The 22,004-nt window shown below is 42.0% G+C and overlaps 1 pseudogene across 1 annotated transcript; it reads right to left on the bottom strand.

The window, feature by feature from the left end:
- Nucleotides 1–673: 673 nt before the first annotated feature.
- Nucleotides 674–17,471, bottom strand: LOC146990305 (NACHT, LRR and PYD domains-containing protein 3-like; annotated as a pseudogene). Its single transcript, XR_015035271.1, has 15 exons — nt 17,325–17,471; nt 15,787–15,992; nt 13,812–15,603; nt 13,491–13,664; nt 12,600–12,773; nt 10,567–10,740; nt 9,676–10,187; nt 9,283–9,323; nt 7,129–7,289; nt 5,859–5,914; nt 5,332–5,546; nt 4,700–4,965; nt 2,677–2,790; nt 2,453–2,594; nt 674–1,933 (listed from the first exon to the last, which is right to left on the bottom strand). The product of XR_015035271.1 is annotated as an NACHT, LRR and PYD domains-containing protein 3-like (transcript).
- Between the last annotated feature and the right edge of the window lie 4,533 nt (nt 17,472–22,004).

Genomic DNA, 22,004 nt, shown 5'->3' with positions numbered 1-22,004 from the left:
CTACCCCCGGCCCTGATTGGCTAGTACTCGGGCAGCCTAAAGTCAGAAGAACTATGATTGGTTAGAATATGAGGCTAAGCCAATCACAGGCCGGGTAAGGTCTCACTTCCTTTTCCTTTTCTTCTACGGGGCTTCCGGTACCCTTCCGCCGTGGCGCTGCTGCCCCCAGCAGTCACAACCAGGTCACAACATGGTCACGAAATCCGACGGTGACCACATGCTGATGCTGAATGGTTTATTCTTGTACAGAGGCTTCTGGTGATAATGAAAAATATTTATTCAAAATCGATTAAAACTGGCCTGCTTTTTGTTTTGTTTTTTACAAACATGTCCCGATATTTGGGTTATAATAGGCTAATGACAAAAGTCAGTGTTCAGGAAGTTCAGAGAATAAAACAGACCAGTGATTTTAATGTTTAAAAATATCTACAGTATATGGCAGTTTGACTTTAAACATCAGAGACTGAGCGAGGCTCTTCAGTGAACACAGGACAAGACGTCTCTGAGAACTTCACATCCAGACGTCCACTCACTGAAATCCTTCATCTGCTTCAAATATGATGCTGCAAACCAGAGGTGTAAAAAGTGTCTGTAGTTTAAGACGAGATCTATGCTAATGTTGAGCTTCTCAAACAAACCCACGCTGACACATGATCAGAGAGACAGATATAATGTGAGTGACAGGCAACCATGTGACCTGAAGCATTACAGTAGGCTACTATGACTAAAAACAAAACAAAACAAAACACAGATTTCCCTTTTTAAAAAAATCAATGGAAACATTTGGAGGAATGTAAAGATAAAATTCCACATTTCTATGCATGTGTACAATGTGTGTTCTTTCAGTGTCATTGCTGATCTCATCTCGGGACTGTAGGGGCTGTGACACCATCATCTTGACAAACACAACATGGTTATCGGTCATCACCAGTCACATCCCAAGATTTACTTTACTGCAGATCTGCAAATGTCCAAACTAAGCTACTTTCTTTTCCAGTTGACAGTCACTAACCCCTCAACGGGACATGATTACACCCATGACAGACATAAGATATATAAAACCATATAAAAAAAGATGTATTCAGTACAGCAGATAATGTCTAGTTTGGGAATTGCATTACTTTTTGCAAATTATGTTTTGAATGGTATTGTTAGAAATGTGACCTCACTGGTATGGAGGACAACTTGAATTACATAAACAAATGAATAAATAGCCAAATATTCTGAAATAAATATGTTAATTAAATATATAAATGCAAAATAAAAACATTTTGGTCGATCAAATGCTATTTCTGTATTCTTATATCAATTTCTTCATTTCCACATTATTTCAGGATTTCTATTTTTTTATCCATTGATTTATGCCTTTATCTTCAAATAAGTGGATATAAATGGATGTAAGTCAGATTTTGAATAGTAGTTGAGGAAGTGAAAAGGGCACTGTTGGTATTAACTTTAGAAAAGTACATTTAGTATAGAATTATGCATTAGACTGAATTGCGTGTCAGGACAGCTCAGGTAAACGTGATTCATTCTCAAACAAAAACATAAAAAGGTCTGAAGGTCCAACTAAAGAATTAAAGATGCTAGTATCAGACAAACCACCCTGACACACTGTTTGTGCTTCACTCCAGCTTCAGCTGTTTTGAGAGGTATGGATCTATGTCGCATAGAATTTTGATCATCTCTGAACTGGCTTCTGCTCCTTTTCTCTGCACCGTGTCAATCAATACTCGAGCTTTATCGGCCCTGTTTGGTGTCGCAACAGCGGCATCCTTTTCATCGCGTGTTAACACCGCAGCCTGCAGGAGTTTATCCAGCACTTCTTTGGCAACAGGTTCAGAGACTCTTTGGATGAACTCTGGCCGAACAAACCCCAGCTTCTCAACGGCCGTGTGTCGTGAGACTCCCGAAGCCCCCGCTGCACCATGATCTGGAAGATGAACATACTTGTGCTCAATAATAACACAACAACCACATCTGTACTGCAGCAGCAAATGAAATCACCAATGGTAAAGGTTGCTGATTTGAGAAATGAGACACTGGGACAGTGACATGTGACCATGTGACAGAGCAAAAGTGAATCATCAGAGGAACATCTGAAGCAGTTATGGAGTAGTCACTGGTTTTCCTGTCAAACTGCCTCAAGTAGATTTAGCAGTGGGAGAATATCAGAGCTCCAGGTAGAATAGACATATGTTGACATGTAGATATATAATTTACAACAGTTTACATCCATTTTTACTGGTGTAATACCTACAGGTCCTGGAGCTGTATCCACAGTCCACTTTAAGTCATTTTAAAGGATCTTATTGGCCAATGAGATCCTTTAAAATGACTTAAAGTGGACTATGGAATAAAAAGCAGCCTGAGGCTGATCAAAGGAAACCATGGATCAATCAGTGACTACCACTGTTGTGATCCTGATGCTGCAGGTGGGTGGAGTCCTTACTTGGCAAGTGAATTTCACACTTCCAGACAACCTTCCCTGTTTGGTCTCGGACCTCTACGTCGGCTTCTTCTACCTCTGCATTCAGGACAATCTCAAACGTCGGGTGGTAATTTGGTCCATAGTCCAGGTCAAAATTATGTTTCTGAAAACCAGCAGCCACACGGTCACAGACAGCAGACAAATGGTGTCAGGTTGTCAAGTTACTTAAAATCTGAGGTACTCACCGCAGGCTGGACTAAATGGGCTTTCTCACAGCGAACATTGTAAGGATGACTTGTGGTGAGTTTGCAGCTAGGAGGCTTCATAATGAGCATACTATTGTCCTGCCTTATCTTCACCTGAAGAAAAAGGAAATCAGAGAAATCAGAAAACAGCTCCACAGTAGAGCATCTTCAAGCATAGGTTTATTTTATTAAACAGTGTCTTTTAAAATATCTACCATCATACAAATTATATCACACACACAAACTCTGTAAAACTTCATTTGAAGACCATAGAGCTGTGACTCTCTCTGCGTGTGGGTGCTGCTGCAGTGACTGGATTAGTGTCACAGCAAAGAATACACAGTTTCTCTGAGCAGGATTAAATCAATAATTCATGACTGATATAATTAACAGCCAAATTTCTTTGTATTTAGATTTTTTTTTTTAATATCATGTTATTATAATGATCATTATATAATGTATTTTTTGCATTTAACATGGAAAATAATATTCAGTCCTACAGTGTATGAACCTTCTACAGTAGCCATATGTGTAATGTCTAAATAAAATCGAAGGGCACAATATGAAAAATGGAAGTCAGGGTAATTAATCAGCAGATGAAAAGATGAATGTACAACTGTTCAGTGGAGGATGGACGTTTTTGTCCATTTAGGCCATAAAATATCTAAAATGAAAATGACATAGTTAGAAATGTAATTAGAGTTTATTTATTTATTTTCTGTAGGTTCTGCACAGAGCTGAATCCAACTGGGACTTGCAAGACTTAAAGGGATACGCCAACATTTCTTTTTTTGTGTGTCTTGCCTCACTCCCGAGTCCATGACAAGCAGATACCATCCTTTTGACTGTGCGTGCAGTAACAAGGGAGATACGGGCAGAGCTGGTGCACAGCTAATTAGCTTAGCTCAAACGCTGGAAGTGTATAGGTAGTGTTAGCCTGCCTCCACCTAAAGTCATCAGAGAAACTCTTCAGCAACTCTAAACGGAAACCGGCGGGCCGATCTTCGTCTCAGAGCTGACAAAACTCTCCGATAAGGCATCTTGAGCGGTCAAATGCCGGTAACGGGACGAGATCGGTCAAAACGGAGGGTTCAAGCAAAGACGATTTATTTTGGTTCAAGCTAGCTACATCGAGGGTAGGTTAGCTTCCTATTTCAAAGTAAAAGCACAAATTCTATCGTCATGGTTTTCTGTATGTAAAGGGAAACGGGTGTTTTATTTTGTGAAGTAACCGGAAGTGCGTTGGTCACATCGGCTAGCTTGAGTAGTGTCTAATTCGTCCAAACCAAATTGTAAACAGCTGGTATTTAGACAAATTAACGACACACTGCTGATCTAAACGGCTACTTTCTCCCCTAAAAATGTTTGAAATGTCGATAAAGCTGATTTTGGCTATGCACTTCCAGCGTTTGAGCTAAGCTAATTATGGGCGTATCTCCCTCGTTACTGCACGCACAGTCGAAAGGATGGTGTCTATCTGCTTGTCATGGACTCGGGAGTGAGACAAGACACGAAAAAAATGTTGGCGTATCCCTTTAAATTACTTTGCATACCAGAGTAGCCTGTTAACTCCACAGTTTTCCTTTTGCTTTGATATCACTGTAAAAGGATTACTTGTGTGCTAGAGTGCACTGGAACAAAACTACACATTTTGCATCATCGTTATTTTACTGCTTGAAAACCGAATCATAACTGACGTGTCCCCAAAAAGACAAAGCACAGGCTCACTACTGCTCCTCTCCTGATACCTGTGGTGATCTGTGTTAGCAGTGCAGAGCTGCATGCTGTACAGCCCTTCTCTCCACCATTATTGAACATTCATTTTTAATTTCTATTTGTTTTGTTTTTTGGAATATAAATCCAAATTCAGGATATCTATTGTCACACTATTGTCAGTGTGTTGTCTATAAAATGACTTAAAAAGATACCACTCTTTGGACAAGTAGCACATGATCTGATTGATAATGGTGATAATGGTGAGTTTGGACTGAGAGTGAAGCTGTGTGGTTTCCTCCATCTTTACCTCTTCCAGGTTGACGTTGGCTGGCAGGAGATGAACATAAACGCTCTGCCTCCGTGCCATTGGTGCTAGGAACAGCAACACCTGTCCGTTGATCTCTTTGATGTTGTTCCAGAACCTCCATAGATACTCCAAAGCCCAGACCAGGCCGAAGGAGGAGAGATGAGGGACTTTAACAATGACGTGTGTGTCTGTGATCTGGTGTGGTGTCATGACGCTGGTTCCATCCTCAGTAACGTGGGCGGCCAACAGCAGGCCTGAGGACGAAGCTGGGAAGACACCGACTGAAGGTAATGAAAGATCATCTCCAAATGACCAAATCTGATTACTTTAGTGACTTCCTGATTTTCCACAATAGCACCACTAGTTAGCAAAAACAGAGCCAACTGAGATAAAGGCTGGAAAATGGGAAGCACTATTTGGTCTAAACCTGGACAGGTGCAGTGACCTGAGTCTCTGAACAGGCTCATGAGTTAGAGATATTATATAAATATCCTCATTACTTTTCAGTGATCTTGTAAACTAGACCCTGGTGGATGTAAAATGTAGTTTCTTTCAAACACTGTAACACTGTCCAGTTGATAATTAACAGTGTAGAAAAGTGAACAAAAACAAAAGCTTGACGCTTTGCTCACCAGGCGCTGCGTCACAGAGTGGGAGGTGGAGCTCACTGATGGCTTCGTCAGGACACTCGATGTTGAACAGTGGCCCTGCTGGTGTCTTGAAAATGGCCTCTAGGCCGAAGACATCCCATTGGATAGTCCTGTAGAGCAGCTCCGCCTCCTCATCCATAACAAACACCAGGCCAGTGTAACTACACTGGAACTTCCCCTGACCAGGACACTTGAACCTGCAGGAGACAGAAGGCTGGATGAGCACAAGTGACACGTCCAAAACTGGAATAAAACAAGTTTGAAGTTTGGTTAAAGGAGAGAAACATAAGACCAAACAATCAAAAGATTAAACACAGTCGTTAAACTGACTGATGCAGCTCTGCTGATGTCGTCACAAAATGATGTCATTTGACACAAGCCAGTGGGCACTAAGGAGAGAGAGGGGTAGAGGAGCCATCCATGAGACAGCACCACTGTACAGATCACATCTGGAGGAAGAAGGAGGGACTAAGCTGAAAACAGTGTTAAGTGATATTTTATATGTTTACCTGAATGTGACTTTGGAACCTTCAGTTCTCAGTTCAGGTACGAAGCTGGATGGAGGCTGTGATTCAGAGAGAGACAACATCAAATAACAAACTGGTGTTGAGTGAAACAAACAAATGTTCTCAGTCCAGACTGAACTGAAGAGTGTGCGTGGACTGACGAATCTGTAGGTATATTATCTTTTTAAATTATACACTGCTCACAGTGCATGAATAATTCTGAGAGCATCTCCACGTGTTTATCAATAGACTCAATATCTCATTGAAAACTAATCTAAAGTGTAACTTAATTACATCATATTGCTAACATAAAAATACCGAGTGAAGTTTATACAGAATAAAGAACATGGGTTGGTGTTGCTTATAACAATCAATCAATCAATCAATCAATTTGTTTATTTCGGGCATGTCAATTTAAATCATCGTCAGCACACTTTATCTTAGTTCAAATAATACAATACACATGGCCGAAAGGGAAAGCGGGAGAAGCAAAAGCTTATCTAGTCCCGCCCCCATTACCCACAGAATAGAAAATATTTATCATAATCTTTTCTTTTTGCATTTTGATATAACATTCTTTTACTTATGACATTTTGACATAACATGTTACAGCAGTAGGTAGTATACAGATCATATCATAATCTTTTCTTTTCTTTTTGCTTTTTTACATTTTGATATAACATACTTTTACTCATGACATTTGACATAACATGTTGGCAGCAGGTAGTAAACAGAGCTGAAGTCTAGCTCTAGACAGTACGTGTTTGCACATGTGTCCATATTTGTCCGTCATGAGTGAACAACAGTCTCATCTTGTAGCTTGGCATGTCACAAAGTCACAGAATGGTCCAATCGACAGAGAGCAAAGTCCAGTGTACTTATTATTTGTTGGGATGGTGTGAGAGCCCTCTTTTTTTTTTGTTTGCCTTTTTCTTTTATTCATCCATCTCCTCTGCAATGAACTAACTGCTGAGCTACTGTGCTGTGTGTGTGTCTGTGTCTACATGTTCACGTATACAGTTTTTAAAAAGATGTATTGATGAAGTTTGGCTTAGTGTAGTCCTTCTACTAATGAACACCACATCTGTCAAGCGCTGTAGTCGAACCAAATTCTAAACTCTGACTCAGTTTCTATGCCAAAGACCTTTTTGTCAGTTTCACCATGCAGAGGGGGGAGGGACTTCCCAGCTGCAGGACTTATGAGACAGAGTCTTGAAATATTTGCTTGCTGTGTGTTGAGCCCTTAAACGTGACATACTGGTTTTTCTCTCACCTCCATCAGCTTGGCGTCTTCCTCAGACGTCGTCATCTTGGCGCCTTCCTCAGACATTGTCAGCTCGGTGTCTTCCTCAGATACTGTCGGCTTTGTGTCGTCCTCAGACACTTTCAGTTTTGTTTCTGCTGTGACTGGGTTCAGTTTGACATCAGAGACCGCTGACGGGAGGAGGAGGAGAACAGCAGATTATGGGAATCATCATTTCACTTTCTTCACAATTAACACTAACTGAGTTCAGATAGAGCAGCAATAAACTCTGCCAGTAACACAAACTCCAGCTATTGGAAATGAGACATTACACTGACTGACTGCAGAACGTCAGCATGTGACGGTGAAAGTTCAGGTTACAACAGCACTGAAAGTTAACTAATATACAGCTATTAGAACACTAACAGCTAAAACAGACACAATACTGCAGTCAACCATCTCTCATGAAGATTATAACGCTCTGTTTGTAATAAAATTGTTTTGTGTAGTTGTTATTTCAACTCTGTGATGGTTTTGCATCAGTATGTGCAGCTGTTGACATGTCTCTTTCATTTCCACTTCATTGATATAAAAAACAGTGGACTCTATGGTGAGTGAGTGTCCCTATGGGCAGTATGGGCACATCAGTCTCCTTGTGGGACTCACTGGAATCACTTTCTTGGTTTGAGTCCCATCTTACTCGCTGTTCCTACACCATCACAAGGACTTACCTTGAATGAACCAATCACTGATCATCAATGCTTTGTGTTTTTATCACTATAGTAACAAAAAATATAATATTCTCCTCATCATGCTCAGCCATGGATGTATTATAGTGCTCAGCTGACAAAGTCTGTTGATCTTCTTCCGGATGTGTCACGTGCTGCTGAACTGATACATTATAATATGATACTGTAGCACAACTCTGTCCAGTAGTACACACAGGCCATGTTCCTACTTGAAAGATTAAGTTTAGTCCAAGCAAACACAACCTGCAGCTGTTTCAGATCTGAGCAGATGTTTTGAACTGGATGGTTATTTACAGTACTGTAGCCTACACAATAGGCTACCACCGGAAACCTGCCTGTGAAAGAAAACAAGCATCCCCAAATACACCATTTTGATATTAAAGATCGATTTAGAATTTAGAGTTTTGAGTTTTTATCTCGCAATTTCCCATAATTATAATTTATCCAATGTAGGCTACCTACGGTATGTCTTATCTTTCACTTTCGGGAACCGACCCCCCCTCCGCTTCAAAGGAGAAGCAGTTCACACCTCCTACTCACTCCCTCCCATCTAACATTGCATTAGCTACAAGTTACAAATAAAGTAAGTAAAACGTCGACAAACTGACATTTACTTCATACTGCATGATTATACAGTACAATATCCACACGATCATTTCGTTTTAGTTTTCATACACAACACAAACCTGATGAGGAAGTAGGACCGACAGAGTGTTTGACTGTTGCTCCGCTGGTTCACGAGGGGGGAGTGACAACTAGAGAGTAACAACACTCCCATTGAGTCCCATGGTAAGACTCATGCGCCCCGAGTGGCAGGATATGGGTATTGCAAAAGTGCCCAGAAAACCCATTCACTCCAATTTATGCTCCAATTATGTGTTTTTAGGTGTCTTGGTCATATCAAATTATACTTATAATTCGTTTATTACATGTGGATTATTAAATGTGGATTGAAACATAGACAAATGTTTTTTTTTTTTTGTTTTTTTACTAGCCTATGTGTTAATGTTTATCTGTAAGGGGTCCACGATGATGCTATTAATGTGGGTGATGTAGACATTTCCTGCAGAGATGTCAGTCCTTGGGTACTTTTGCAATACCCACATTCCGCCACCAGGAGGCGCTTCCATTGGACCAATGTGTGTCGTTACTCTCTTATTCCAGCACTCTAGTTTCAACCATTTTTTACAGTCTATGGTTTCAACGAAACAAGAGCACATAGTTCTGTTGTGTTGTTTTAAACAGCTACTGCCCCCTACTGGTCCTGTAGGGTCCATGAAAGATTTAATCAACAATTGGAATAGCCTACATATTATTTTTCTCATACCTTCTGTGTCAAACACTATAAAGGTCAAACCAAAGGTAGTTGAAGCGAGGCCACACTCATTCCACAGGTAGATTGTATCAATGAGGAGGAGACAGTGTTTTCACTCACAGCTTTTGTCAATGGAAGCTTTCATCTCCCTGTCGTTGAGCCTGCAGGAACAAACACAGTCACAACAGTTAGAATCTGTTACCACCCTTTTCTAATTTGCTTCAGTGCTGCAAATCTCTGAAGTTTGAAAAGCTCATTTTCAGGTTGATTTTCCCAGTAATATAAACACGTCTAAGAGGACCTCAGACATCTGCTTTGTTTTATTTGCTCAATCATGATGATACAAGGGCATGTTGGTGGATGAAGTCATGGATTATGAATTTTTTGGGGAGATGTCTCAATAAAGGATTCACAGGACAATTACAGGAAATATTGGATCTTTGGTCTGATACTAACTAGTTTTAGTACAACGCTGTTGAAAGGCTGATGGACTGAGTACACCTCCCTACCAACCTCAGAATCTCCAGTCTATAGTCTGGATTCTCCACAAATCCACACAGCTCCTCAAGGTCTGAATCCTGCAGGTCGTTGTGCTCCAGGTCCAGCTGTCTCAGATGGAAAGGGTTGGACTTCAGAGCTGAGACCAGAGAAGCACAGCCGGTCTTTGACAACTTGCAGTTCCTTAGCCTGAATACAGAACAAGACATGCAGATAAACAATGATATTGTGGATCATCACTTAAATCAAAGTGAAATGATATTGTGGAGTGATTCAAGATCTCTTAAGATATGTTCAGTTGTAGGATAAAGATAGACTTTTAGACAGACAACAGTAACTCTTGGTGAACATACCCCAGAATCTCCAGTCTACAACCAGGACTCTCCAGGAAACCACACAGCTCCTCGAGGTCTGAATCCTGCAGGGTGTTGCGTTCCAGGTCCAGCTGTCTCAGATGGAAGGGATTGGACTTCAGAGCTGAGACCAGAGAAGCACAGCTGGTCTTTGAAAACCTGCAGTTCATCAGCCTGAATACAGAATAAGACATGCAGATAAACAATGATATTGCGGATCATCATAAAGTCAACCGTTCACAGACATCATCCAGATCACAATATTCATACACCTCGGATCAGACTAAGAATTGATTTCAGCAGTGTTATTCATGGGTAAAAGTTCAAAGATCCAGTATGATCCTCTATTATTTTTCTTTATCATTGAAATGAGCTGGAACTGGATAATCATCCTCAGTCTGAGAGAAAAACCTAGATATAGGCTACAAGACAACAATTGAAAACATTACTGTTTCATTAAATCAAAGTGGACCAATTCAAGATCTTAAGATATGTTCAGTTGTAGGATAAAGATAGACTTGAGACAGACAACAGTAACTGTTGGTGAACTTACGCCAGAATCTCCAGTCTACAATCAGGGCTCCCCAGGAAACCACACAGCTCATTCATTCTTGAATCCTGCAGGGTGTTTTCACTCAGGTCCAGCTCTCTCAGATGAGAGGGGTTAGACTTGAGAGCTGAGGCCAGAGAGACAGAGCTTATCTCTGTCAACCAGCAGTTCCACAATCTGAATTGAGAGAAAAAAAATTGTATTCTTTAAAGGTGCAGTCCTAATCAAGTAAAGAGGTCTTGCTTTCTGGTCTTAATCTTGATCCAGTCCAGATCAGCACAAGAAATCCAAAACTAAACACATAAAAAACAAGCCTATTTTTTAGGCCTTTTCTCGAAAATTGCATATCCATAATAAAATGAGTATATCTCTGCAACCACAAGGTCTATTTGAATACTTTTGGTGTCATAGTAAAGGGAAAAAAATGAGGAATTGCTGAGATGTGTAAATTTCAGTATATCTGTTACTGGTGAAGAGTAAATGAAGATGACACACAGAAAAAAATTAATAAAATTAATATTCGCCTAAAAAAAAATCATATTTTTGATGAGTGCCCTTTAGAATAATACTGATGAAGCTCAAACTCTCTATAAAATCACTGTACAACATGTGAACATTGTCTCTGCAGTGGTTGATTCTGATTAATTGAAGCAGGACAAAATTATTGAGATTTTACTACAAAATATCCAGGCGAACTTTCCAAAATGTCCATTTTTGGCACAGCTTGGAACCACCTGCTACTATAAACTATTGTTTAATCTTTATTTTCACACAATTTGGATAAACTAACTGAAAATAAATCTACTGGAACCGATTGTAAATAACTAACATAGTGGATTCAGTGTCTCTGCGTACTGCTGCACTCTGCAGCTTCTTTGGGTGGGTTTGGCTTTCAGCCTCTATCTCTGCAGCGCAGTGGTCGATTCGAGTGATCGACGGCTCATTCTGACCAATAGAGAGCAGAGAATGACGCTAGACCCAGGTCGATGTGATTGGCCGCACTGGCAGCCATGTGACAGCCATGAACCAATCAGATCAGCAGATCCACGTGCAGGCCAACGTGGGGTTGTGTGCGCTCCGTGCAGGGTCCTAGAGCCGTCGGGTTTCGGCCCGGCTGGTTCAGATGTAAACACTAGGCAGAGTTCAACTGGAAATATTGTGGATTTACCTATAACACAACCTTTTCACGGCAAAACAGCAAAGGTAAGAGCAAATGTACGACCATGTTTTGGCCACGCAGCGTTTGTGTTTGCTCGACTTTGCTGGTTGTTGGCTTCTCCCTCTGCCGTGCTGCTGCTAGCTGCTGTGTTAGCCGCGGTTGTTGAGGGACGCCCCGATGTTCACGTTCAGATCAGAGGTCGCTGATGTGTTTTGCATAATGTACAGCAGTATATGAGCCAGAAATGTGGCGACTGGGTCCACACAGAGGTGCTTTATGAAGTTTGATGTCTAGTTGTTTGTTTGAGTAGTGTTTGGGCTGTGTTTGGGTCATATAAAATTTTAACTGGTTTTAACCAAGACAGTATTTATTTGCCCTCAGATGATTGAGGGCATTTCTGATAAGGAAGGTTTCTGCACTTGTCTTGACCTTGTCTTGGCCCATTGGGCCCAGTTGGGCAAAGCCAGAGGAAATTTCATTGAGACACCTATTTGTGGGTCTACCACCACTAGGAACCAAAATCAGACAAGGCTGGCATGAAAACCGAATGGCAAGTCAGATTAGGGGTCTGGGCATGTCCATCTCAGTTTCTTAGAGTTAGATACATGGAACATGACCTCTTGGAGCCAGATTTGGTGCAGCATACCAACAAAATAAAGTTGGGCTCCACACACATCACTGGCTCTGGTATCAAGGGTGAGAGGATGCTTAGCAGGTGAACTGAACTGGCCTGAGATGGAAGGATAATTCTATTATAGGGGCACATTTTTTAAATGCCTGATGAATTAAATCACAGTGAATGGATTCAAATTCTCTGCGGAGACAACTCGTGTACAAATGTGGGATAAAGATGCAGATCTACAATCAGTGAACTGACCCCAGACTCTCCAGTCTACAGTCTGGGCTCTTCAGAAATTCACACAGGATCTTCACTCCTGAGTCCTGCAGGTCGTTATGACTCAGGTCAAGGCGTCTGAGGTGGGAGGGATTGGACTCTAGAGCTGAGGCCAAGGAAGAAAAGCTGTTCTCTGTAAAACTGCAGGACTCCAATCTGAAAAGAGAATAAAACATTTACATGAAGTCATTGACAAGCCAATCCAATATATGTTCTAATAAATTATCTTTTCTCTAAAATGAGTAGAGCAAGAGGTCACTTATATAGTTTCCACTTTTGTCTCAATACAGCTCTTACTTTCCTCAAAATGAGAAAAAGAATATTTTAACAGTACTTTAGATCAGGGTGTGACCAGTAGATTTATGATGACACAGTTGGGGCAATGACAAGTTTAAACATGGGAGGCGTAGGATCTGATTACCAGCAGCAGATTCACTTTCAATTCACAAAGGCAGATGGAGTAGACTATCTGGGCAATTCCAAAAATGGAATTTAGCCTGATCAAAACATACCCAAATAAAAAATCTAATTTTAAATATTTTCACCACTTCAACTTGCCAGTACAGTATGATGCTGTGTAAACCTTTGAGACAAACTGTATGTAAAAATGGGCTATAGCCTACATATCAACTTGCCTCACCCTGCCTTAAGTAATATTTAATATCTGAGTGTCAGCTTATGCCACAGCTGTGGGGTGTGGAGGAAAGTAGCAGCCATTGTTTACCAGCCTGCTACCTGTTTGTGAGTGGGACAGTATTTTTGTAAGCCCTGCACAATTGCCTATCAATCCTGCTGATTGTCATCCAATATGTAGAGGATTCCTACCATATGTGTGTGTGTGCTTGCGTGCGTGTAACATCTCATCCAACTCACCCCAGCACCTCCAGTCTACAGTTTGGACTCGTCAGCCCAGTAGACAGCAGCTTAACTTCTGAGTCCTGGAGTTTGTTTCCACTCAGGTCCAGCTCTCTCAGATGGGAGGGGTTGGACTTCAGAGCTGAGGCGATGACTTCACAGTGAGTGTCTGAGAGTCCACAGCGAGCAAGTCTGTGATTGTAATAAAGATAATTAACACCTGCCCTTGACATTTTTGGTTCAACTCATCTTGAATTACTGCATTTGAGGTAAGACAATTAGTTCTCATTACGCTCATATCTACTGATCAATAATTAAAATGATCATGTCTGGACTCACCGAGCCTTTCTGCAGTTCCTCACAGCCGGGATCAGTCTCCATCGTCCCGGGTCTGTTGTGTTGTACTTCTTCAGGTCCAATTCATCTAGAACCTCCTCTGACATCTGCAGCATGTAGGCCAGAGCTGAACACTGGATCAGAGAAAGGCTCTTCTCTGATTTGTTCTCTGACTTCAGGAACTCCTGGATTTCATGATTTAGAGAGCGATCGTTCATCTCCATGAGACAGTGGAAGATGTTGATGCTTCTGTCAGGAGAGATAAAAAGTGGGTCCTTCTTCCTCAAGTTGTTGGTGACTCTTTGGATGGTTTCTGGACTGTTGTCTGTCTGACCCAGCAGAACTCCTAAGAGCTTCTGGTTGGACTCCAGAGAGAGGCCATGAAGGAAGCGAACAAAGAGGTCCAGGTGACCATTTTTACTTCTGAGGGATTTCTCCATAGATGTCATCAGGAAGACATCCAGGGATAAATTATCATGTTTTTTCCCCAGGAACTTCTTGAGGACATCTGTGTTGCTGTTGGTGAAACAGTGGAACATGTAGACTGCAGCCAGGAACTCCTGAACACTCAGATGAACAAAGCAGTAGACTGTTTTCTGGAAGATCACGCTCTCTGTTTTGAAGATCTCAGTACAAACTCCTGAGTACACCAAGGCCTCTGTGACATCCAGACCACACTGCTCCAGGTCTTCTTGGTAGAACATGATGTTTCCTTCCTCCAGCTGTTCAAACGCCAGCCTCCCCAGCTTCAGAAGAACTTCCCTGTCGGCCTCAATCAGCTCCTGTGGACTCATCTCTTGTCCCTCATCGTATTTGTTCTTCTTCCTCTTTGTCTGGACCAGCAGGAAGTGTGAGAACAGGTCAGTTAGGGTCTGTGGCAGCTCTCCTCCCTTGTCCTTAGACATCATGTACTCCAGGACGATAGCAGTGATCCAGCAGAAGACTGGGACTTGACACATGATGTGGAGGCTCCTGGACGTCTTCATGTGTGAGATGATTGTGCTGGACTGATCTTCATCACTGGACCTTCTCCTGAAGTACTCCTCCTTCTGAGTGTCGGTGAAGCCTCGGACCTCTGTTACCCTGTCAACACATGTAGGAGGGATCTGATTGGCTGCTGCAGGTCTGGAGGTGATCCAGACCAGAGCGGAGGGAAGCAGATTCCCCTGGATGAGGTTTGTCAGCAGCACGTTGACTGGTGACGTCTGAGTGACATCAGACACAACCTCCCTGTTGTTGAAGTCCAGCGACAGTCGGCTTTCATCCAGGCCGTCAAAGATGAAGAGAAGTTTACAGACAGCCAGCTGCTCTGCTGTCACCTTCTGTAATGTTGGATGGAAAACATGGAGCAGGTCGAGAAGACTAAACCGCTGATCTCTGATCAGGTTCAGCTCCCTGAACGAAAGCAGAACCAGCAGACTGACATCTTGGTTCTCCAAGCCCTCGGCCCAGTCCAGGGTGAACTTCTGCACCGAGAAGGTTTTTCCAACGCCAGCGACGCCATTGGTCAGAACCACTCTGATGTGTTGGCTCTGCTGGTCAGGGAAGTCTTTAAAGATGTCGTTGCACTTGATTGGAGTGTCATGGAGGGTCTTCTTCTTGGACGTTGTCTCCAGCTGTCTCACCTCATGTTGGGTATTGACCTCTTCACTCTGTCCCTCTGTGATGTAGAGCTCAGTGTAGACCCTGTTGAGGGGGGTTCCACTTCCTGTTCCATCAGTTCCTTCAGTCACTTGTTCACATCTGCTCCTCAGACTGATCTTATGTTGATGTAAAACCTCCTGCAGACCACCATCTGCTGAGAGAAGAGATGTAAGAATGAAGAAAGAGAATCTGAGACTCTGCTGATTGTTAAAGACATTATTATAGAATTAAAGACAAACTCAACACTAAAGGACTAAACAGAAGAAAAGAAAAGCAATGTTGTGATGCTTGTTATCATCAGAGCTGACATCAGAGGACAGATGATGAATCTTACCTTCTCCAGTGCTGCTCTGACTGGCTGTCTGCAGTCCAGGCCTTGATCTGGTTCTTTTGCCACACTGGAAACAGGATGAGTCTTCTAAAAGGCCTGAGGCGGAGCAGTGTCCGCAGAACCAGCGTATGCTACTGGTAGAGACTGGATCCTTCAGGTTGTATGCAGAGCAGCTGTCCTCTTCATAAACAGGACTCCTTTTCTGCCCTCTATGGACACAAAGAAAAAACCCTCTGACAAGATGCTGAAAGACTTTAAAAAATATAAGTCACTGGAATTCTTTTGCATAATGGTGTTGTTTATTTTGTGTCCACTGACTTGAGTTACAGTTGCAGTGCTTAATTTGTAAATCATGAGGTGCCGGAACGCAAAGTACATATGACAGCTCAGGGATGACGAGACGGGCAGAGGTCCCGGAACGTATGCGGCGCATGTCGGGGGGGGGGGGGGGGGGGGGGGGGGGGGGGGGCGATGATGGCGGACATGCCATGCTGTGGGACACAAGCCTCAATTTCAAATATAGGCTATAGCCTACTCTGTACAGCACAGGCAAATGCCCACATCACCACAGGCAGGAATTTTCTCAACAGGTCAAAACAAACAAAAAAAAGAGCTTACCGGTATAATAAATCACACAAATCTTTCTATTATTCAAAGATTGGCACGGCAGCCTATTAATAGACAGTATGCTCAGCTCAGTTGTGCAGCAAAACCTGAATTTTCCATAAGAAGCCAGGGATAGTAAGTCTGCTTCAGCTTGAACTGAGCTGCTGTCCAAACAGTTGTGCATCCCATCCCTGACCTGTCGCTGGACGTCCCACACTACTCTCCTCTCACTGCCTCTCCTCTTCTTCTGAATCTCCCTGCTGTCAGCGGGCTGATGCCAGGGTCCAGCCTGTTGCTCCGGCCACTGTTTCCCACAGTTTCAAATAAATTACGTCCGCCACGAATAGATTTTTCGGCAATATCGTTCCGTTCATTCATCTCGCTCTTTCGCCGTTATTGGCGCGCGCGGCACACACACGCACACACACGCATGCATACACACATGCACACACACACACACACACACACACACACACACACACACACACACACACACACACACACACACACACACACACACACACAGGCAGAGAGGGGTGGAGAGAGAGAGAATGGCGAGTGCAGCAGTGCACAGCGCGGTAGAAGCGAAACTATACCGGTCAGTGCGTCAACTTCAACAGATCTCCAACTCTTTCAAATGACGTTAAATCTATAAACAACATGGAATTATGGGGATTTGTTCTGTAAATTAATAAATACATATTATTTTATTTTAAACATTTTTAAAACGTTTTTTTTAATGAGAGGTGCCGGATCTGCCCAAATAAGTACCGGAACACAGGGAGGCCAAAATTAAGAGGTGCCGGATCTTGTTCCGGCAGGATCCGGCTCAAATTAACCCCTGTACAGTTGTATTCACATAGAGAACAGTGGAGCTGAACGACATGCAAAAACGCATTCAGTCTGTTTTGCATGCAGTAGAGAGTGGGTCTTACTGAGGGTCTGAGGGTCGAGGATCTCTGAAGCCTACAGGAAGATCTTTGGAGTGGTCACTCGCCACAGATTTTTGGTAGGAAGTTGGAGACTCTGCTCTGTTCCGCTCTTCCTCCAACCCACTCATGTCTTCTGAACTAAGAGTTAAACCTGTGACACTGGAAACACAAAATGATAAATTATACCAGTTCTTCACTTCTGAGGTAAGCTGTGTGTTATTTAAGGATTCTACATTTATTCTTTTCTGCATTTCAGTGTCCATTTATTAATTATATCGATCTTCCTCGCTCAGTCTAAAGCTGTGTTGGTTATAACAGTGACGCCTGTCTTGACTGCTGCTAAGTTCCAGTGTTCTTGTGATTTTTCTTGTGATTTTGAATAAACCCTGGTTTATTTGCATCCAGCAGAGTCAGAGCACACAGAAGAGACATCCTCTGTTCTGGGTGAGGTGCTGTCTCCTACATAGAGAAACAGAATGTGCAGCTTGATTGTGAACTGAGCTGTAACAGCTACTGTATAGGCTACATGAGCACAGAAAAACCAGCTGATGAGCTGGCTGCAAAACAATGCAGGCTAAAAAATCTTACATCAGGGCTATGGCATGCACCTTATTATTATAAATCATCATTACCATCAAAACTCCCAGCTTGATAGCATTTGCATGCTGCTATTCTCTCCCTCTCTCTTCTCTCTCCTTCCTCTGCCTCTCCGTTCCTCCATCACTCCTCACAGCTCAGCCCACAGAGCCTGGGCAACACTTCCTGTTAAAGGAGACTTGGCTTGTGGATCAGTAGAGGTGACTGTTTGATTTAAAGTAACCATGGCTTGTTCAAACAGTCACTAGATTTGTTTCTTATTGCTTTACAAAAGAAAAATGCACCCAGAAAGTCGGGAAAACACATCAGGCAGAGGTTTATAGATATATGATTGTAACCTTGGACCATCACCCAGAGTTTCATGATTTGGGGGATTCATAAATGGATACATTTTTATAAATTACTGTACTTTCATTGAAATCCTGGCAAGAGAAGTCAGAGATCAGGGTAACTTTCTGTTGCAACTGTGGAACCGAACCCCGGCACTTTCCTTCAGCCTACGCTACAGAAACTCTAAAAACTAAACCTGCTCTCTGGAACTGACACTCGTAAACTAAATTGTGCATAACACAAATGGAAAATGACCAGTACAATGAAGCGATTGATAATGTCAGTTTGAGCTCTTTGGACTTGGACTGGACTCTTTTGGACTGAACATTCAACATCAACGTCACTGATGTGCAGTACAACATGGACAGCTGACGTTGAGTTCTTGTTGGGTTATGTTATGTTGTAATGTAAAAAAAAATTAAATTAACCTCATTTTAATTTCTAACCAAAATTAATCATCTATGTGTCATTGTGATGTTACACTGATGTCCAGTACATTTCTGTTTTCAACAATGTTTTTTGCTGTATCTCTGCTCTGCTCAGTCCAGACTGAGTGTACCCTGATGGTCAGATGATGCAGACCACAACCATTTTTTATGTAGTGTTCTGAGTTTTAGTTGTTCAGTTCCTGTGATGTTGTTCAGATTTACACTTAAAATGAGAGGACTCATCATCCACAATCACTGAACCACAATACAATTACTGTGTTTATTAAGTGGTGAATAAGTGACACTGAAGCTGTCTACAACTACTACAGTTTAATGCATGTTCTGTCTATATTCTCACTTCCCCTTCTCCTCTCTGCTGCCAGCCTTCAAAAACAGACACTGAATGCTGAAAGTTTGTGCGTCACTTTCACTTTGTAGCTGCAGGTTCATTACAGAGGGATCATCTTTGGACACACAAACACTTCTGTCTTCTTTGAGACAAACTGGTTGTAAAAATGAGCTGTACAAATAAAATTGCCTTGCCTTGCCTTCTTGTTCAGTCAGTGTGAGTGGCAAATCTTTAACACCGGCTGTGAACTCACTAACACAGGAAGTAAGTCCATCAGGACTAAACAACACTGCACACAAAGATCCGTATGTCACATGACTTTAAGGGGGTGTGTGTGTATGAGAGACAGACACCAGCTTCTTAAAGAGATATGAGACCTTCTCTTGGCTTCAATGGTTCAATCAGTCTTTATTATCCCCAAGGGCAGCTGTCTATGCAGAACGCAACAGCACACTACAAATGAAACATGGTTATATTATAATAAATAAATACTCAGTGTTACACAGTGGGTACATTAGGTGGAATTCAAACGAGCTATTGCCGCAGGGATAAAAGCTTGAATACCACAATGAGAATATGAATATAAAAGATTACTGTCAGATCACTAATTGTTGATAATCCCAACATTTATAAATTGGGAGCTCAGACAGTCACATTAGAATTTCCAATTCAGTTCAATTGACCACATCATAATATAATATAGGTCCAGTGTTTCCTATGCTCATGGAGATTAGAGATAGAAAACGCCTTTCTTCAACAGTCAGAGAAGTGCACAGCTCTTATCAAGGCTGCCACTTGGGTCCTTTTTAAAATCAAACAAGTACTGCTGTAACTTTTTATAATCATAAGTACTCACAAATGAAACTAACTCCAAAGCTTTTTTGGTGCATTTCCCCCCTGTATAAACTGATGTTTTTTAGCTGCTTGCTGCTTTTTGTGTCAATGTCTGTTGAAGTTCATGTTTGATCCTAAATTCAAGGTAACCTTTAAACCTTTCAGTTTACCTTGTGCATAATTGAATGTCGAATAATGTGTGGGCAGGTAATGAGTAAATGTGTGAAGGTAAAGAGATGAGGCTGTATGGAAATAACATTATCATGTTTGTTTGCTTCTCTTCATTGCAATCGATAAACTCACAAAAAAAGGTTTTTGTAAAATGTTTATTTAAAATTCATTTTTACAAACAGTTCACAACATGCAGATTCAACCTGCGATTCAAGTCAGGTCACGTATCACTATATTGCATGGTCACTTTAATATAGATTTAAACTTTGTATAAAAATCTCCCCGAATAAAATATATTTAATCTGAATTTATAAAAACACCAAGGCACATTAGGAAGAATCTCCATTCAGCTGAGTCAGCAGCCGCCACAGGCAGTGAATTTATCCCTTTTTACCCTTTGAGTTTAACAATCTGAAGACACTGATGTCATGGCAACTGTCTCCTGTTTGAGTGTGCACTGCAGGCCCCGGCCTCTGGTGCAACACACACAGTCCCAGAGCATATTCACCTGAAGCTCCTCTAAAAAACATAACCTGGCACATGTATCTGATGACTGTGTTTAATTATGTACAGTACTGTGCACAGTGGCTCTTGGATGCACTAGTCACTACAAACATCCTCTACAGAAACTCCCTTTGAACAACACATTTTACAGGCACAGGTTTATATATATTTCACCTATGCTTCCCTTTGGGTTTTTTTGTAACATGGTTTGGTGGCTCACTCTGATGCTTCCTGCACCATATCCAGTCATTCCATGAAACAGAGCACACAGTCATCTAAGTGAAGGGGGTTGACACTCATGCTTCAAATGACCATCACACATGCTGCTGTCCACGCTCTAATCTCATCACAGAGATCAACAGGAGAAGCTGCCGGTGGAATCTCAGCAATGTGAGAACCTGTTTATTAGCTTCCAGTAGATCAACAGGTCCAGGGCTGAAACCACCAACCTGTGTTCACATTATTGACAAAACAAGACTCTTGCTTTGAGCTTGGGGGAATCTAAGTCTCAATAATGGAGGGGGAGCACCCACAGGTTTTTTTGCAATAATGTGAACACAGCTTGACTCATTGATGGATGAGGTTTCATGTTGTCATGCAACCACAGGAAGGAGTGACGGAGGACCTGGGCTTATGTGCTGTCATTATCTTCCTTCTCCCTTGGTCCACTGTGTGCTCTGTCTTTGTAAACAAGCACCGTGTAGCTCAGTGCCACTGTTTGTCAATCAAAGTCATAAACTTACTGTAATACTAATTTTCTGTGTTGATGTCTCAATTGTTTGTGATGCCATGTTCCTGGTGGGATCTGTTGGGTTTGTGTAAATACTCTAATCTGTGTTAGAAGAATGCCCGTGCACAGCAAGTCAAGGTGCTGGTAGTGTGGCGTAAGAGTACAATCAATAGAAAACAAAAAACACAAAATGTGGGAACATACCGCACACTAGACTGGTATGGGTGAAGAGGATCTATGATTTTGCATCTTCAGGCTCGTGTTGATCAATTTACATAGGTAATTGAACAGGTGAAACACATACTAAACAATCAAACTTCAATGGCTAGGGAGTACCATTATACCATATTGAAAATAGGTAAAACACATATTTTTCAATATGGTATAATGGTATGGAATAATGGCTATAAATCCCATGACTTCCTGGTCTCAACACCAGCCTGAAGAAGCCTTATGTCGCGTTCACACCGGGCGCGAGGCAAATTCTTTGCGCGATAAGATTACATACAAAGTCAATGTAAAGACACGAATGGACGCGAATTTGTGCCGGCGGCGCAAACGCAAAATTTGCCTGTTCGTGCAAGTTCACAATATTGAACTCAAGCGAAATATTCGCGCAAATGCTGCGAGTAAAAACAAATATTCCAGTGGGCAAACTCGAGCGAGTAGAGCTTGGTGAATATTTTACTTGCGCCCGGTGTGAACGCACTGTTATGCGAAACATGTTGCTCTAAATAAAT

The sequence above is a fragment of the Trachurus japonicus genome, chromosome 3 (genome assembly GCF_045865225.1).
Source record: "Trachurus japonicus isolate A0001 chromosome 3, Traja_1.0".
NCBI classification, from domain to species: Eukaryota; Metazoa; Chordata; class Actinopteri; order Carangiformes; family Carangidae; genus Trachurus; species Trachurus japonicus.
The sequence above is the reverse complement of the archived record's forward strand: the minus strand, read 5'-3'. Positions and strand labels throughout refer to the sequence as shown.